At 42.5% G+C, this 17,386-nt stretch overlaps 1 long non-coding RNA gene across 1 annotated transcript in view; it reads left to right on the forward strand.

Annotated features, from left to right (window-relative positions):
• Positions 1-17,386, forward strand: part of LOC109374570 (uncharacterized) — a 96,814-nt gene that overhangs the window by 7,560 nt on the left and 71,868 nt on the right. The gene's annotated exons all lie outside the window — the stretch shown is intronic.

Consider the following 17,386-nt stretch of genomic DNA (forward strand, 5'->3'; position numbering starts at 1 on the left):
GCCCTGAATCCCTGATTTTCATACAAAAGCAGCTTCCTTGTGAGCTCAGTTCAGACACATTACTCCAGGGGCAGTTCCTGGAGGCAGAGGGTGGGACGTGCTCTTCCAGTGTTTTCAATGACTGGGGAAGCACACTCTTCTTAAAATAGCCCCAGACATCTTTGTCATCTGCACCTGAGAGCTGCTCGACAGCTTGGGTCCCAGAGCCGGTTATAAGCCATGATCTTCCAGGTTTGGGATCTGGAAAATTACCTGGCTCTGTTGTGTCCCAGTGAAGTGCCGATACGGTTACCATGGGAAGGTGGGAGACTGGTAGCCTATTGTTTGCTGTGGCAGAAGTTACAATGTCAATAGAATTTCAAGACGCGCTAATTTATATTAATAATCCTGGGAAATACGTGTGGAAATTAAGTGTTGTGGTGCTAGATAAGGAAAATAACATAATTTAGGTGGGAATGACTTTTAATGTCATGCACTTACTAATGACTCTTGGTTCAATCTGCAACGTTGAGCATCTGGGGGCAATGTCGTCCGAGTGGCGGTTAAACGGGACCCTGGATTTGGTGATGGCTGAGAAAGAACATGTTGAGAAGACAGATGATTCTTAGATCAAGTGGACGTTAAAGGACTCAGTAAATCCAGTAGCAGGAGTGGCACAGTGGATTCATTGAGAACTGTTTGCATAACCACTTCCCAACTCATTTTCCAATGGGGCTCTCAGGAGACTTTTTTCACCGAGACATGAGGACACCTGGTGACAGGGAGTGGTTGTGTCCTCAGACAAGGTGGCAGTGGGAGATGGGGCCCTAATTTCAATGCAGATTTTAAGACATTGGTAAGGAAGAAGCCAGGCGACAGGGCCTAGTTCCAGAGGAAAGATTCCGACGGTTGCCATTCAGTGCAGCAGAAAAGCAGTAGGCACTGGAGCGGCCAAGCGCCCAGGGCGTCCCTGAGACTAAAAAGGCCATGTTTTAAGGTCCTTTTTCACCTGTGGAACACCGTGACCTCTAAGTCTGATGAACTGAGGCTGGCAGAGTGATGGGCAGGCCCTGCCTGTCACCTAATCCCAGCTTCACTCAGGGTATGAGTTAATTCCATGTCTTTTGGGGTGGCCCCTAAAACACACCCTAAACCTTCCTCCTGACTTGTTAAGAAATTGTGAATTTAAGAAAAGGAAATAGGTAGGACTTCTGTGGAGAGATAGGTGCTGGCTTGGTCAACACAGTTCTTGGCGATTTAGAGACCAGTGAGAGGATTAACACAGCGTGTGTGGTTTTGAGTGTTTAGGTGATCCAGTTTTGGCTAAAGATAACTTTAAAGTTAGTATGATGTTTCCATGAAACTATTTTCTGTTTTGTTTATCTCTCCAAGGAAAGAACTTCATCCAGCTTATATTTGAGGAAGGGAGGAAAATGTACTTCTAATGGAGAAAGGAAATTATAAATAACAATGTTTTTCATCCTGTGACCTTGTGACAGGATGAAAAACCAAGGTGTATAGGAGATACCTGTGAGAGTCACATATATTTCTTCCTCTCTAAGATACAAGTGTGTGTGTGTGTGTGTGTGTGTGTGTGTGTGTGTGTGTGTGTGTGAGTGTGTGTGAGAGAGAGAGAGAGAGAGAGAGAGAGAGAGGGAGAGAGAGAGAGAGAAGAGTAAACAGTACAGAGAGCTGAGGTGTAGTATAGAATCTCTATATGCTGTGTTGGGTAACTTTCATAATTGGGCCCCCAAGATGGAGATATCAATATGGAATTGTGACTCGAGTATAAGGAAATGAATATTATCCAGAGATAAATGCAGTGACTGAGGGAAAGTGCGTCTTTCCTTTCCTTTTAGAAAGAGTGTGATAATGTTGTTATTTTAGGAGGCATGGTGGCGATATTTTCAGTTGGAACATGCTGTTGTTGCTGTTGCAGAGATTAAACGTGGGAAGAAGCCTGTGGTCCTCTGCATAGCCGAGATGTGAACTGAGGCTCGCAGGTTAGAAGGGCTCTCACCTGGCGTGCCATCTTGTGCCGTGAAGCCTGGAAAGGTAAACGAGGTACCTTGATGGCTAGGATTCTGCACATGTGAGCCGTCTTCCATCAGTCATATGACTTGAGTTTGGAAGCTGCTTACGAGAGGAGAAGAGTAGCCAGCTGTGGCCGCTCTTCCTGCTCACAGATACCCCCGGGCCAGCGTGACGGGGCCCCGGTTCTGGCATCGTCTCTGATTTACAGGTGGGGTGGGTGCCCTGCAGCCAGCAGTTGTTGCTTCTCCACCTTCCTAATTATTAAAATCTGGAATTGTGTATAGATAAAAAAAAAAAATTACAGGCACTCAAATAGCTGAGTGCTCATACTGCTCTGAGGCTTTGCTGGTCAGTGGGTGGTGTCAAGAATAGATTCCTTGGGCCGACCAAGTGGCTCAGTTGGTTAAGAGCTCGCTCAAGAGTGTGAGCTCTGAGCAATAGCAGTTCGATGCCCGAGCTGAACTGCCAACAGGTAGCAGGATGGCTCAGCTAAAAAAAAAAAAAAAATTGGCTGGTCCCCTTCCCCAATTCCCCAACACTGTTCCCCTCCCCCAGTTCCCCAATAAAAAAAAAAAAAAAAAGAATAAATTCCTTATGCTGCTGTACTCCCAGTTTATATTGAGATTTCATTTGTCTTACATTTATTCTTATCTAACAGCTTTCCAGTGTCAATGCATCTAACAGGTTTACTCACAGCATACCTTGGCCGAACACCTGCTATTATTCTGTAATTATGTCAAAGGTCTATTGCTTTTGAAAATTGTCACTTCATAATCAAAAACACATTAGCTGTTAAAAACATAATCTAAAAAATCCACTTTTACCTGGTTTATTTCCATAATTGTATTATGGAAAAATAAAAAATATAGGTTGTCACTATTTTATATAATATGGTAATTATATTTAAAGGTGCTTTTTATTTGCATCAGTATGATTTTTGTATGTGTGGATTACTGACCTGTGAAATTTGAAGCACATGTAAATATTGCGTATTTTACAAAAGGAAGAAATAATGAAATTCAAGCAATATCTGTACAACACCTAGGTCATAAATCTTGAGTGAAAGTCTTCAAAGGCTGTTTTGTTTCAACAAATTCTTAAGTTTTTATTAAGCAGCCTCCCTGGTTTCTCACAATTCTGAAATGCATCAAAACTTGGGTATATATAATAAACATAGGTAATTAAAAGTTCATGATTTATTTTCTGGAATTGCATTATAGGAAGGGTTGCTATTTTAAATATTTAGTTCTATATTCAGTATTTACATAATAACTATATTTAACTTGATCCAAGTCTATCACTATGTGACGTAAAAACAGATTTTACTCTGCAATAGAGTATTGCAAGTCAGGTGACTTTTTACTGTTACATTTATGACTGTATCTAACCATCTGATCTTAGGTTTTTCGGTACTATTGGCAAACCCCATGCCAGCTGCATGGCCCATTGACCTGCCCTGGTTTGCAGTTTCTGTGCCTGTGTCTTCTCACTGTCAGTGGCATTACTCCATCTGAACACCTCTTGCAAACTCGCACAGGCCCTGGCTCTGTGAGTGAAGGACATCTGGGTGGTCGGGGGACTGTGCAGAGGCCTGATGCACAGACGTGCTTAAATCTGCCCCGTGGAGGCCTGGCTAGGTGCTAGTTGGATTGTCCACTATGAAGAATTCCTTGTTGCTGTGTTGGGATGGAGCCTGACACACTGCCAGGGAAATGCAAGTACCCCCCAAGATTCAGGCATGACCCGCTAGTGACCCGATGCCCACTAAGTGGGAGCCGAAGGCTTACGGGGGCTGTCTTTGCAAATGACCGTCCCTTTCTCTGAGCTTGTGGCCACACTAAGTAAACCACTCATGAGTGCAGTTATTGTGTCCTTTCATGCAGAAAGCACGCACGTGGTTTCTCGTTGACAACAAATCGCCATAAACTGCACAACTCTCACTGATCTTAGTCTCAATAGCAGAGAACAAATTTTTCTTGCTAAATCACCCAGTTCATTTTCTAAACTAGGCGCAAGCATCTCCCCACTCCTTGTAGTTGCTGAAGATAAAGCAAAATGTAGAGACACTGGACTCAAATGGCAACCTATATTTACAAAAATGGTGGTGTGTGTGTGTCAGTTTACTCACTCATGTACACATAGAGATGCACACACACATACATATAAAGTATGTACCCTCGTTAGAGAAATGAAGATTTTATACTAAAACACAGTCGTTCTCAGTGCAATATGTCAGTGATAAAGAGCAAAAGGATTATAATGGCTTTCCTATCATTTGTAGGAATGCCTTAATAGGCATAAAACGTATTAAACATATAAATATTATATATAGAGTATGTATAAGTTATATAAATTGTTATATATAAATTGAAAATGTAAATATTATATATTTAAAATAAATGTAAAACTATTAAAGCAGACAAATATGATTGAAGGGCCACAATTAGAAAACAGTATTAGCATCAAAAAGGTATTAAGTTGTTTAAGAAGAGCTTAAATAAAAGGAAATGTGAATATCCTTACTGGGACAGCCGTCTGATCAGGCCAGAAACATAAGCCACCTGTCCTACTCTGTCAAGAACAATTGATCAACATTAAGACAAAGCATGTATTACATTTCCTTTTAATTTTCAATTATAAAATACGTCTTAAGAAACTATTCTTCAAAATACATCTGCAAACCTACCATAGTAAATTGTTTCTCCCATTTTCCAACTCCATTTGTGAAACGCCTCCCTCCCCTGGACAAACCCTCCTAGTGATGTGCCTGGTACTTGCCGATCAGCAGACACTGTCAGGGTATTTTTAGGTCAAAGAAATAACTGTATTGCTTTCAGTTAAGCTACACTCAAATGCGACATTTTAGACAAACTTCATGTTTTCTATATAAAAATATGTCATAAAGGAAGCTCTCTCTGCCTTTATACACATATGCTCTTTTTTTCTACTCAATCTTTTCCTCATTGTGGTGCTTCATCTTTTATGACCCAACAGTCAACTTTCCTGGGAAGCGTTCCTTGGTTGCTCTAGAGTCAAGTGTTTTTGTTTGGTTTATTTTGTTTTATTTCTTTTAGTTCTTCTATTCCCATAATTCTTTGGCCTGGGCATCCTACCTGGACTTTTAACTGCGAGGGCAGGGATGTGGCCAAACTGCGATTACTTAATACATTTATTTTTAAAATTTTTTTGTTGATAAGAAGGAAAAGGAAATGATGTGAGCTATCATAATGTCATCATGTAGTTGCATTGGAGTGATGTTGAAAAAGTAAGGAAATCATTTGCAAATGTTTTTTTTCTATCTTTGCATTATTTGTTATATGAGACATAAGGTTTATAACATCTGACATTTGTTCTCATAGAACAAATACAATTTGTCACACTTCCAACCTCATTTACCAACTGGTATGTGAATTCTGTACAGAGATATGATTTTAAATGTTCTAAAAAAACCTCACTATGGTTAGGAGAAAAAATAATGCTACATTGTACTCTGGTGGGGCATAATGCTGAGAAAATCGTTCTAGTGTGAATGCTGGCTACTTTTTCATCAGCAGAGATAAAGAATAACAGAAACATTAAGCTGGCAAACAGCTGACGTTTATTGATACATCAGGAAAGCAAGCATGTACTGGTGTCTGTCTCACAGAGCTGCACCCTGGGCAGCCTTAGACTTGCTTCCTGGTTAGGCTGCCTCACTGAAAGGTGACCAAAAAGGTGGTTTGTCCCAGAGGACGCTGACAGAGTTATCATGGCTTCTCATGATTTTCCTGAAAAATACATCCCTTATGAATTCAGCTGTGGAGATGATGTGCTGTGTGTCTCTGTGTCATGGAAGCTAGATCGTGTCCATCTGTGAGTGCCTCCATCTTAGATGGGTCAGGTTGATGCAAAATGTTTTCTCAGCCAATACGTTCATGCGGAAAGTTTGTTTCTACAGTCAGGGTTCCCTGCTGTGGCTTACACCTGTGAGTTGAACTCCATAGAGTCCTACAATGGAATTTACTTATTTTTCTTTCTATAATAGTTTCACGATGAACTGATTCTGCAGAGTTTGCCATCAATGCTCTGATGCAAATCTTAACTACTGATGTGTTCACTGTTTTTTTTTTTAAATTGGGGAATTGAGGGAGGGGAACAGCGTGGGGGAATCTTCAGTCTAGTTGTGGAGGACGTCACTTCACTGGCCCATGTTGGTATTATCACTGTGCTCTTCCCAGGTGAGGCAGTCGCTCGCTGGCCATTGGACAGCCGCTCACGGCGGCTCACGGCAGCCCAGCTCCAGGTTGAGCTGTTGTTCACCATCTTAGCTGAAGAGGGTGCAGCGTCACTGGCCTGCATGTGGGATCTGAACCAGGGCCTGCTGCTCAGGGCTGGCGTCCCAAGCCAACTCCTAACCAACGCACCACTCGGCCGGCCCACCAATGTGTTCACTGTTGATAGAGGGAGGCACCCAGTGGGAATCTCTGCTGTCTCAGCCCATGGTGGAGGCCATCTCTAGCTTGTTCTCTTCACAGCATCACTTTCATTGTATTAGTCCCCTGCTTCACAATTTTAAATGACTGCTATCCTGAGAGATGAACTTGTAACTTTTATTGACATCATCTCACTCTTGAGCAACCTAAATTCATTCCGTCTTTACACTTTTCAGCAGTACTCCCATATGCAAGCTAGAGCCTTGGTTTCTGTGACCCTTTTCTGCACGTTCCTGTCCCCAAGGCTTCGCTTGTGACATTTTTTCCTTTAGGACACTTTCTTTGATCACCCAAGATCTAGATAGTCCTCCCTTTCATTTTTCTGGGGTACTTCCTGCTTGCATGCTACTTTGGCAACAGTCACGTAATGATATCTAGAGGCGGTTTTCTCTGTAATTGCATGACATATATTTCAATTGTGTTTTAAAGAGAAGAGAGAGTGACAGAGAGGTCTTTTTGTTACCGCCACTAAGTAACAACGCAAAGTCACTCTTCATGAATATGAAGGTTTCTGTAATAACTTCCTTTCTTCCCTGGTATTGCTTCCCCCCAAATTCTTCCTTCCATTGGGCTGAAGTTTATATTCCGAGAAACTGCAATTCCTGAAACAATATTTAACATGAGAAATCTTAACATTATTTACTACATTTTATTTTAAGCTTCAAAATTAGTAAAAGCTGGTGATACTAATGTTATAATAACATTGACACCGGATCCTTGGTCACATTTTCGGCCCATGGCAATTCTGCCAGCTGTGCCGCATTGCCTGCCAGCTCCAAAGGGCACCTGAACCGCCTGCTGTGTGATGAGGGGCCTGGGCCCTGCACACATGGTTGCTGTGCCAGCTGCCAGCTGTGGGGCTCTGTCCATAGAGGGTGGTGGGGTGGCCCAGTGGGAGGGCTTCCCTGAGTGCCTTTGGGGGACACTGGGCAGCACCTGCCTGGAGGAGACAAAGGACTAGGGACACTGATGAGGAACTTCGCTTGGTGGCTTTGCCATCCTCATCCTGACAACAGCTGACCCACGTGAGATTCCAGGGAAGGAAATGCGGAAACTCCTCTCCAGCATGATCTCTGGTTTTGAAAGGAAACCTCTAAATTACTCTTTAAATGCAGCGATATTTTTAGTAAAAAAGTCATCATCTTTTATATTGTTCCTTGCCTGCTAATAGCAATACACTTTAAAGATTTTCCCATCATTTCCTGGACTCTGTAAGTTGGCCATTGTTGCATGCTTATTTATTTATTTTATTGTGTTGTGTTTAAATGCAGCTGTTTTCTTTTTCTGTTTAAGGTGGTTTGCTTTGTGCCTCAGCAATGTGACTGTGATTTGTTCTGGTTGGTTTGCTTGCGTTTGTGCCACTTCAGGATGGCTGAGCTGCATGGATTGGGGGTTATTTTTGTGAAATTTAGAGAAATTCAACCCTTGTTTCAAGTATATTCTCTACTCCTCTCTTCTTTTGAAACTCCAATTACATGTAAGTTCAGCCTTGAGAACATCCCACAGGTTACTGATACTTTATCTGCAGCTGTTTTGTTCTGTTTTGAATATTTCTTCTCTCTCTGCTTTATTTTGGAAGAAACTGATGAATTATCTTCAAGTTTACTAATCTTTGTTTTTCAATGTCTAGTCTACATTGTATCTCACGTGTGTATATGAATGTGTGTTTGTGTGTGTATAATTTTTTTAAAGAATATGTATTTTTTTAATTCTAGAATTTTCATTCATTTCATTCTTAGTTTCCACTTCTCTTCTGAAATACATTATCTATTAGGTCAACTTTTTCCTATAATTTAAAAAATATATTTTAATAATTAGTGCGAAGTACTTGTTTGCTAATTCCAATAACTGGGTTATATGTGCTTATATTTTAAAACACTGTCTCTCCTCTTGATTATATGTCATATTTTCCTGGGTATCTGTGTGTGTGTGTGTGTGTGTGTGTGTGTGGTGGCGTCTCAATTTTACTGATATTCACAGCACTGTATATAAATAACAGTATATACTGAAGCATAATATTGCTTTGTTTCATTCATCTGTCAGAGAATGCAGGCTCTTCCTCTGTGTGGCAGTCTGGGTGGGCGAGTGAACTGAGATCCCTTCTAAAGTCCAGTGAGACCTGAACCATGGATGTAATTAGCCTCTGCCACTTCACTTTTTTTTTGAAATATGTATGGCATGGGAGACCATTTTTGAGCCCAGGTTTGGGTGTGATTTGGAGAAGATTCAATATACAGGTGAAACAGTAAAAGGAAGCCTTTTTTTTAAAAAAAGGAAAAACAACCAAATTTACCTTGATAGAGGAGTGGTTAATAAAAACAAAACAGGAGGCAGGGCGGCAGAGTCCAGAGGAGGGAGAGAGGAACTGTCCCCTGGTGTACAGTCAGGGCTCTCCAGCAACGGACAGGACCAGTGGGAGGTAGGTGTGCCCCATTATGAGCTGTGGGGCAAGCCTGCAGCGGGGGGGCCAGGTAAGAGCTGTACTGCCCACTGAAGCCTGGAGACTCAGGCAGAAATGTCCGTGTTGCTACGTGGAGGCAGAACTCCCTCTGGGGGAACTTGCAGGTTTTGCTCTTAAGGCTTTCAGCTGATTGGATGAGGCCCCATGCACAATATGGGGGCTAATTTGCTTTATTTAAAGTCCATTGATTGTAAATATCAATCACATCTACAGATTTACAATGAAGTCTAGACTAGTGTTGGTCCAAATAGCTGGTCTCCACTGTCTGGTCAAGTTGACACATAACGTTAACCATCACACCTGGGGAATCAAGGAAGCTTTTACAGAGAAGAGGAAAAGTTAGAAGGCTCTTAAAAGGGTGATGGAATGTGGGAGGAGATTACGGGCAGATATTTTTCTGGAAGAAATGGCAAGAACAAAAACCTGGCAACCATTAAAATTTCCAGTCACATAATGAAATTCGCTTGTGCTAATGCTTGCAATTGGAAGGAAGTTCCACTTCTTTCCAAGGCCAGCTGTCCAGCTGACTGGAGAATGAAAAGGCAAAATTATATACTTAATCAAATAATAAAACATTAAAAGTTAAAGACACATTGGTAATCATCTATTGTAAAATTTCAATTAGTGTAGAATTTCTAAATTATCTGCCTGACAATTGGGGACCCATTTTCCCCTTGGTTACTTCCAGTTTGGCCATTGAATTCCCTTATGAGGCTGATAATGTAAGATTTGTATATAATTTCTAAAACATAATCCACTTCTCAGTGGCAACGTCACGGTGGTTAGAACTCTGTAGTCGGTACTTCTTGGCTCCCATCCAAGTCCTAGCACTCCCTAGCAGTGTGCCCACGTGTGCACCCTGTGCCCTTTCTGCATCTCCAGTAAGGTCATGTGGCGCATGGGGATAGTAATGCTTGCCTTCTGGGAGTTGTTCGCAATATGCGAGGGAGTCCAGGAAACGGGCGGGCATCTTGCCTATATGACAATCTACATCTGCTACTATTGGTATGATTAATTATTCTAACAATAAAGTTTATAACATTAATATTAATAATGCAACAATAACCCAAACATAATAATAGAACAACATTACACTGAGGCAAGGTGACATCCACCCAGCAGTGTGGCTGGAGAAGGCGGGATTAGAGGTAATCTCTCGTTCACAAGGAAAACCCTCTGATAATCATTTCCGTTTCTACTCTAAACATGTTCAATTCATTCAACTACTATTCATGAGGTGGATTCCAGACCATTAGGGTTCCAGTCATTCTTCAGGATATATTGCATTTGCCAATATCCTTCTTGAAATGTGGCCTCAAAATTAAAGCTTTCCCACACATGCCCTGATCAGAGGGCAGCATTCCTACCTATTTCCTCGAGAAAATGCTTTATTTCTGCTAATGCTTAGTAAATGTGCTCTGGCTTTTGTTTTTTGTTTTTGCAGCAAATTGATGGCTCCATGGAATTTATAATCCACTAAAACTCATAGGTCTCTAAATGATCCATTATTACATCACGTTCCTCACTGTTATTTATCAGTGGTTGCTGTGCATAAACCCAAAACAGGAGTTTTTCTTTGTCCACCAAGTTCTACCTAATATTTACAGGCCTACCTCAGAGATGTTACAGGTTTGGTTTCAGACCACCGCAATAAAGCGAGTCGTAATCTTTTTGCTTTCAATTTGCAAAAACTGCAACATCTGTGTTGCAGAATAAAGAGAATTGCAGTAGAACAAGGTATGCCTATATTATTTATTAAATAAACCATTTATTAAAAGTCCATGTCACAACCAATTCTGATTCTATTACCTTATTAATTTCTACTCCACTTGGTGGCAGTCACAGTTAGATAAATAAAAGATTTATATTTTAATCTGAGGCATTTAAAAACATTTCTATGCATACAAGAGCAAGTTTAAGTCCTTAGAATACCATTGCAGACACCCCTTCCAGACCAATGCGGATATCTTTAGACCCTTTGGGACAAGGCTGCCAGAATAGATCATAATTTATCTAACTCATCTGCAATTTACTTCTCATTCCTCTCTCTTGAACAATAGAATATCTTGAAGCACTTTTCCAAATCCCTGCCAAATTAGTTCTCTAATTTGGAGAAACCCAAAGAAAGAAGCTTTAGCCTCCATGACTTCCCCTTGGTAAATCCGTGGGCACTACGCAGCGATACCCCCACTGCATTGTGCTCGGAACCATGTGGAAAGTGCTCATGGGAGACAAGACAGTATGGATGGCGATCTGGGGGGGTCAAACGCTGCCAGCTCCTCAGGACAGCGTGTTTCCCCGCTCCTTTCTGAGCCTCTGCCAGCTTGCTGTCCCCGCTGCCTCACAGGTAGGCGGAGCGAGACGACTGGGCTCTACACAGTGGAATCTGAGTGGACGTGCCATCTGTTCTCCAAGGACCAAGACTTTGGGAAGGAGAAGTGTCCCCCCCACACTCTCTCGTGCTTCCTGCCTATTCCGATGCAGAGATCAGAATGTTCTAGGGATGGCAGAGCTGTAAGATAAGTGGATACAGTTTTCTGAGTCAGGACGAGGTAAAAGCAGCCACCTCTTCAGTACATTAAAAGGTTATATAGCGTGAGGGAGAAATAAACTTATTCTGCGTTTTCTCCTTTATATGCATTTGGGTTTATTTAATATAGCAGTTAAGCCAAGCAAACTAATACAGCTCAAATCCGTTCTGTGATTACCATACAAAAAGATTTTTAGCCCATGCATGAAGAGCTTTCACCATGGGGGGAACTTAATTTAGTACCATGCTCAGGCAATGCAGAGCTCTGATCACAAGAAAACTTGTCTTTGTTTAGCTGAAATGATTCCCGGACCAGTCCCTGCGAGTCACTCGTTTGCTCTCTGCACAATGAGTGGGTCTATCGTCTGCTTCCTAAATGATGCGTCGGTGTCTCACTTCTACCCACAAAATTAAAACAGCTAGACCCAGCAACCCAGGAAGACGTGTTGTCACAGTGCACACATACTGAGTTTCAGATGTGGCAGCTGTGATCTTGTGTCCTCGGACTTGAGTTCACTCTCTGGAATCTCTGAGGGTCACATGCCAACCGTGCTGGGCGCCACCATGGGCACTGCAGAAGCCTGCGGTGTCTGCACATCTGAACTGTAGACGCCACCTGGCCCCCTTCATCCCACTGATCCTGACTCAGGCTGATGAACCACTCTCTGGGTTTCTTCAGTCAGAGTTAAAAGCCATTGTCCATTTTCTGTCCACCGAGAACATCACAGAATCCCTACCTCTGCTAAGCAGGAGACACCTTCCCATCTCCCTGGTGAGGGAAAGGTCTCTGAAGAGAATGCTTATTATTTGATGTGCCAGCCTTTTAATTGAATGAGCAAGTCATTAAACATACTTTCATTATTCCATTAAAATAAGTCACAGACACTGTTAGGTTTTCTGAGAAACTGTGCTAAAATTTCATGTGCCCTGACGTTATTCCTAATATCATCATCACATACTTCCCTGCCTGGCTGGCCCTGCATCAGTGGCCATTATGAGCTGGATATTTGTGACAGGGGTCCACCAATCACCTTCACTTCTGCAAACAGGTTTTAGGGTTCCCAGGATTATCTTTAGTTTTGATCGATCATTAGAAGGACCCACTGGTCACTATTATCCTGGTTCTGATTTACAGCAGTGACAGGATAGAGACTGAAGCTGGCCGAGGGAGGGGTGCAGGAGGCGGACTCCAAGCATGACCTCCCACGTGTCCCCCTCCAGCGGGGAGCACACAGCTTCTTCCAGCAACAGCATGACGATCTGCGTGGAGTATTGACCCCTAGGAGGCTCCCCCACACCTCGGTCCAGAGCTTTGCTGGGTCATGGTCACACAGACGTGACTGACTGCCCAGGTGGTTCGCCTGGGTCCCCGGTGGCTCTGAAGGTGCAGCTGCGGCTGAGTGGCCCACAGAGACCATCTGGTGTGGCCAAGGCCCCATCTGAGACACGGCACTCTCATCAGGCCAGGTGTTCCAGAGGCACCGAGACCAGCTCCTGGGAGCCGGGGCCAAGGCCAGAGCTCTTCGGGTAATGGTGGCCCCTGCTGCACAGGGCTTTCCTGTGGCCTCCGCTGTGGCTCAGCAGTGGCGCCAATGAGAGATGGATAGAAGTTGTTTACTTATCAGCTCGCTCATCAGCCAGTAGCTATGGAGCACCCATTGGGTGCCTCGCTCTGTCCACTCTCCCTGGTCTTCGCACTGCAGCTTGCTCTGTGGCTTTTTCTTGGCTTCTTCCCTTGACTTTGAAGTTTTCCACTGACTTAACGAGGATACCCCGCTCTGATCCTGTTAGAAGGACGGCTGTCGTCCCCCGTGGCGTTCTGTCGGCATTAATTTGCCTGGCACATAACTGACCCTCTACGCCTGCCCACCTATGCGATGCAGCCTGACTCTGCTCTTGTCTCCTACCACCCGCCACCCCTCTCCCCAACTCAGTCCAGTTTCCACCGCGCTGACTTCCCAGCATCCTTCAGGCATTCTGCAAACACTTCCAACTTAGGTACTTTGTACTAGCTTGTCTCTCCTTGAAGTTTTATTCCACAGATACCTGTTTGATTCCCTTTCTCAACTCCTTCACGTCGTTACCCAGGAGTCTTTTCCTTGGGAGGGCTTTTCAGATGCTCTATCTGAAATAGTAAGCCTCGTCCCCAAACTTTCTGTATCTGTTTCCTGCTTTATTTTTCCTCCTTAACATATAATTCAGTTTTTATCCGTTATATATTTTAGTATTTATAATGTTTAACTGGCTCTTCTCTAGAGGTAGATGCCAGAAATTTTTATCTGTTTTGCTCATTATTTTATCTTGAATGCTTAGAATAGAACTTGATGGATAATAAAAGTTTGATAGGTAATTGTTGAATGGGTGGATGAATGAATGAATGAATGAATGAACCTCTGTGTATTCTCACACAAAATGCGTGGCTATTAAACAATACCTTTCCTCTTTTTATGTAGTTGGATGTTTTAAAATGTGTGTCTTAAAGTGCATGCTTTTTCACTTACCCTTTTAGCCACATCTTTCAAAGTGTAAGCTGGGCTGGTTCAAGCCTGTCCACAGTTTTGAAGTAGTGAGCTGTAGATTTGCATCCATTTTTCCACTACCAGCCGAATGGCCCCACTTGGGTGAACAATTCCCTATGACACTTAATTTTCTCAACTTTAAATATGTACACTATCTCCCTCACGGAGTTGTTGTGAGAGTCATGTCACATGATATTTTCTAAATAAATTTGTTCCTTTATTCCCTTCCCACTGGTATGTCTTTAGACATTGATTTCATCCACTGATTGCTTCCATAACATCTCAGCTCCAGGTGCTTGAAAACTCGGGGGTCTTGCTTTCAGCATCTCTCTCTCCAGGTCATTACTGTACATCCTTAACATGACAAGATTGTAAATAAAGAATCAAAAATAGTGTAAATGTCTTCCTAATGAATCCATCTGGTTTCTAGCAGTCAGCTGTTCTTTTCAAAATATTAATTAAACTGGTCTGTCCTATCAGGAATCTTTACACAACATAACCAAATTTGCCCATTGCCAGTGTTTTCGTGTTTCTCCCTTCCTCGTGATTAGTCAGAAATCATGTGTGATGATCCAGCAGTTCCACTTTCAGTCACTTTTGAGTCTCCTGGGATGCCTCTTTCAGAGGCAGGAGACCTCAGAGAGAGCAGTGAGGTGCACTCTTAATGTCACTTTTCTTCTCTTACTGTTCAGTTTCCCTTCACACATGTTTGCAGTCTTTTAGTTTGAAAATTCCTCCTTACATGTAGCTGCATAACCAGACATACTTGCTCTGAGAGCATCCCAGACGGCTGGGATCCTTGTCCGCTTCTGAGACATGAATGACTACGCTCCTTACACCAGCCTGCCTTCCAAAAGTCGAGGAAGCATTAATCAACTTCATGGCTATCCAAATTTTATGCTGACCAAATTACTTTCTCCCTAGGTCGCTACCATTTGTTCCTCACCAGCTAATTCCTTCTTTTCACTGGTGTGAAGTCCTGAGAAATGAATTGGTGAATAATTCAGTACCTACTGCCCTTGTCCCACAAAAGACACTTTCTCATGATTTCCCCGTCAGATTGCATTGGTTTCAATACTGCATTTCCAAACTGAAACAGTAGCTGCTCTTATTCTTAAATACTTAATTGTTTGTAAGCATTTTAAAATATTGAAAGTACGCCAAGGACCTCCATAACTATTTTTAGAAGTCCCTGGTTGTCATGTCTGGTTGGACGCATTTCCAACACTTGGGAAAATGAAGCTTTCGACAAAATGGGAATTTTTAGTAGGTGTGTGGGGAGATGGATCCCACAGTAACTGTCAGAGCTCGCCTCCAAGCCAGTTTTGTAATTTGTATTAGGAAAGTGTTCCTGGTACTTTTCATGATTGCTGAATTTTTAAATGTATATTTCTGCAATAATAACACTATCTCTTGAATCTTTCTAAACCTTACGTTAACTGTGGTAAGTAATGTGGTGACAGATGTCATAATTATGTTGCACTCACTCAGAACCAAAATACTCTTCCTCAGATTTTACTGTTTCTAAGGTTTCATTTCAACTGTGTATATTCTTAATATATCCCCTTCCACCACATTTTCTCCTGGATCTACTCAAATAAGACTAAAAGTGTATCTCCATCAACTGTTCAATATAGAATTTGAGGCTTGTGCATGTGGGGAGAGGGAGTGGATGGGAGTGTGGTGGTGAAGGTCAGGGGGGTCAAAGCACAGCCCTGATGACATTGGCCGGAAGCGCTGAACCAGATGGCCCCAGAGCTGCTGGGGAAACTGCTGCCGTTTCCGGAAAGGATCCTGTGAGCCCTGCCCACGGAGAAGCAGGCCAGGGGGTAGCCATCAAGACCTCCTGTCCCCGCTCCTCCGATGCTTCAGCTCACCCTGGGCACATCCCTGTGCTGTTCCAGAAACGTGCTTCCTGGCTGCCCTGCACTGTGCCGAGTCCCGGGGCTGGTGCTGTGACACCGACGTCTCATGCAGTACATGCAGGTGGGAGCTGCGTCCTGTCAGAGGGTTGGAGTTGCTATTCAATGATAAAAACATTCAGTTATTGTAGGGTAAGAAAGTGAACATTTTAACTATACCTAAAAATGTGCATGGTTTCTCACCAGGCTCTCAATATTTTGAAATTGAATGGCTAATAAAGAATATTACATTTTCTTCATCCTGTAAGAAATCAAACAGACATAAGCCTTGTATACTGAATAGCAGTATACTGAAAAACATTACTTATCTAACACAAGTTTTCCTAAAAATTATCTTAATATATTTAAATATATCAGCTTCCTATTTGCTTAAGCTGCAGATGTGATGAAACTATTGATTCTGTGTGTCACTAAAAATATTATGGTGAGAATGTGTGTGCATTTATTCACCTGTACAATCTAGGGGGCCATTTGTCTCTCTCAAGCCTTTTTCCTGAGCATAGATGTGTGTGTGTATCTCCATATACACATGTATATGTATGTAGGCGTGTGTGCATGTGTGTGTAAATATGCTCTTTTATATCAGGCTGGTGAAAATTCTGTCTGCACTGCTAGCTAATGGTAGCAGTGGAGTTTTATTTGTTTATAGCAGTTCATCTTCTTTAATAAACACCTTTGTTGTCTGTTCTGGGCCAAGTTCAATACCCTAAACTAGTCAAAATGCGTTATTTTTAATACTCTCACTGTTCCTGGAGGTAGAGCAGTGAGGCTTTTCTTATAAAAATTCTGCCTTTGGGGCACCCATGTTTTTCGGCTTTAAGTGAGACAAAATTGGTTTTGTTGCAGCAGCCCAGGTTTCTATGTAGACCTGTGTTGAGATCCTATTTTTAATTAAATGTCAAATCCACGTGGCACTGCAAACAGCACGTGCCTGACTTTTGAGGGGAAGTGTCAGTCTGTGTCCCCTGTTAAACTGCCAGCTGCCTGGCGGGGATTAGCTCAAGTTCCAAGATCACCGTGGGCAGGACTTCCTATCACAAACGGCTGGGTGACGCAGGGGGAAATGGGAGACAACCTATTTGTCTCAGGGAGATTGAATTTTATACTTGTAATTATTTAAGGTTACTTCAGGCGCTTCTCTTTGAGATGCACCAATAAATCAGCAATCCTATTCAGAAGTAGGCATGAAAAGGGAAGTCGAAATCCTTTAAGCAGCGTTTCCTATCAAAGGCAGTGTCTGCTGCTGTACTTGGACTGGAAGAGGTTTATCTCATTTGCCATGGCAACATTTTATGTTGATGCTTTTTATGTTTGGAAAATTCCCCACCAGAATGCAATAGGCACTCAGTTATTATACAAACACCCGCAGAGCTGGACTCGGTCTTTACAACAGCTTGGTCCCAATGGGGATGGTTTTTGCGAGATTGTGAACCTCTGATAAGTTGGAAATAATATCTATTAATAGATAA

Source organism: Hipposideros armiger, unplaced genomic scaffold (assembly GCF_001890085.2).
Source record: "Hipposideros armiger isolate ML-2016 unplaced genomic scaffold, ASM189008v1 scaffold_1, whole genome shotgun sequence".
NCBI classification, from domain to species: Eukaryota; Metazoa; Chordata; class Mammalia; order Chiroptera; family Hipposideridae; genus Hipposideros; species Hipposideros armiger.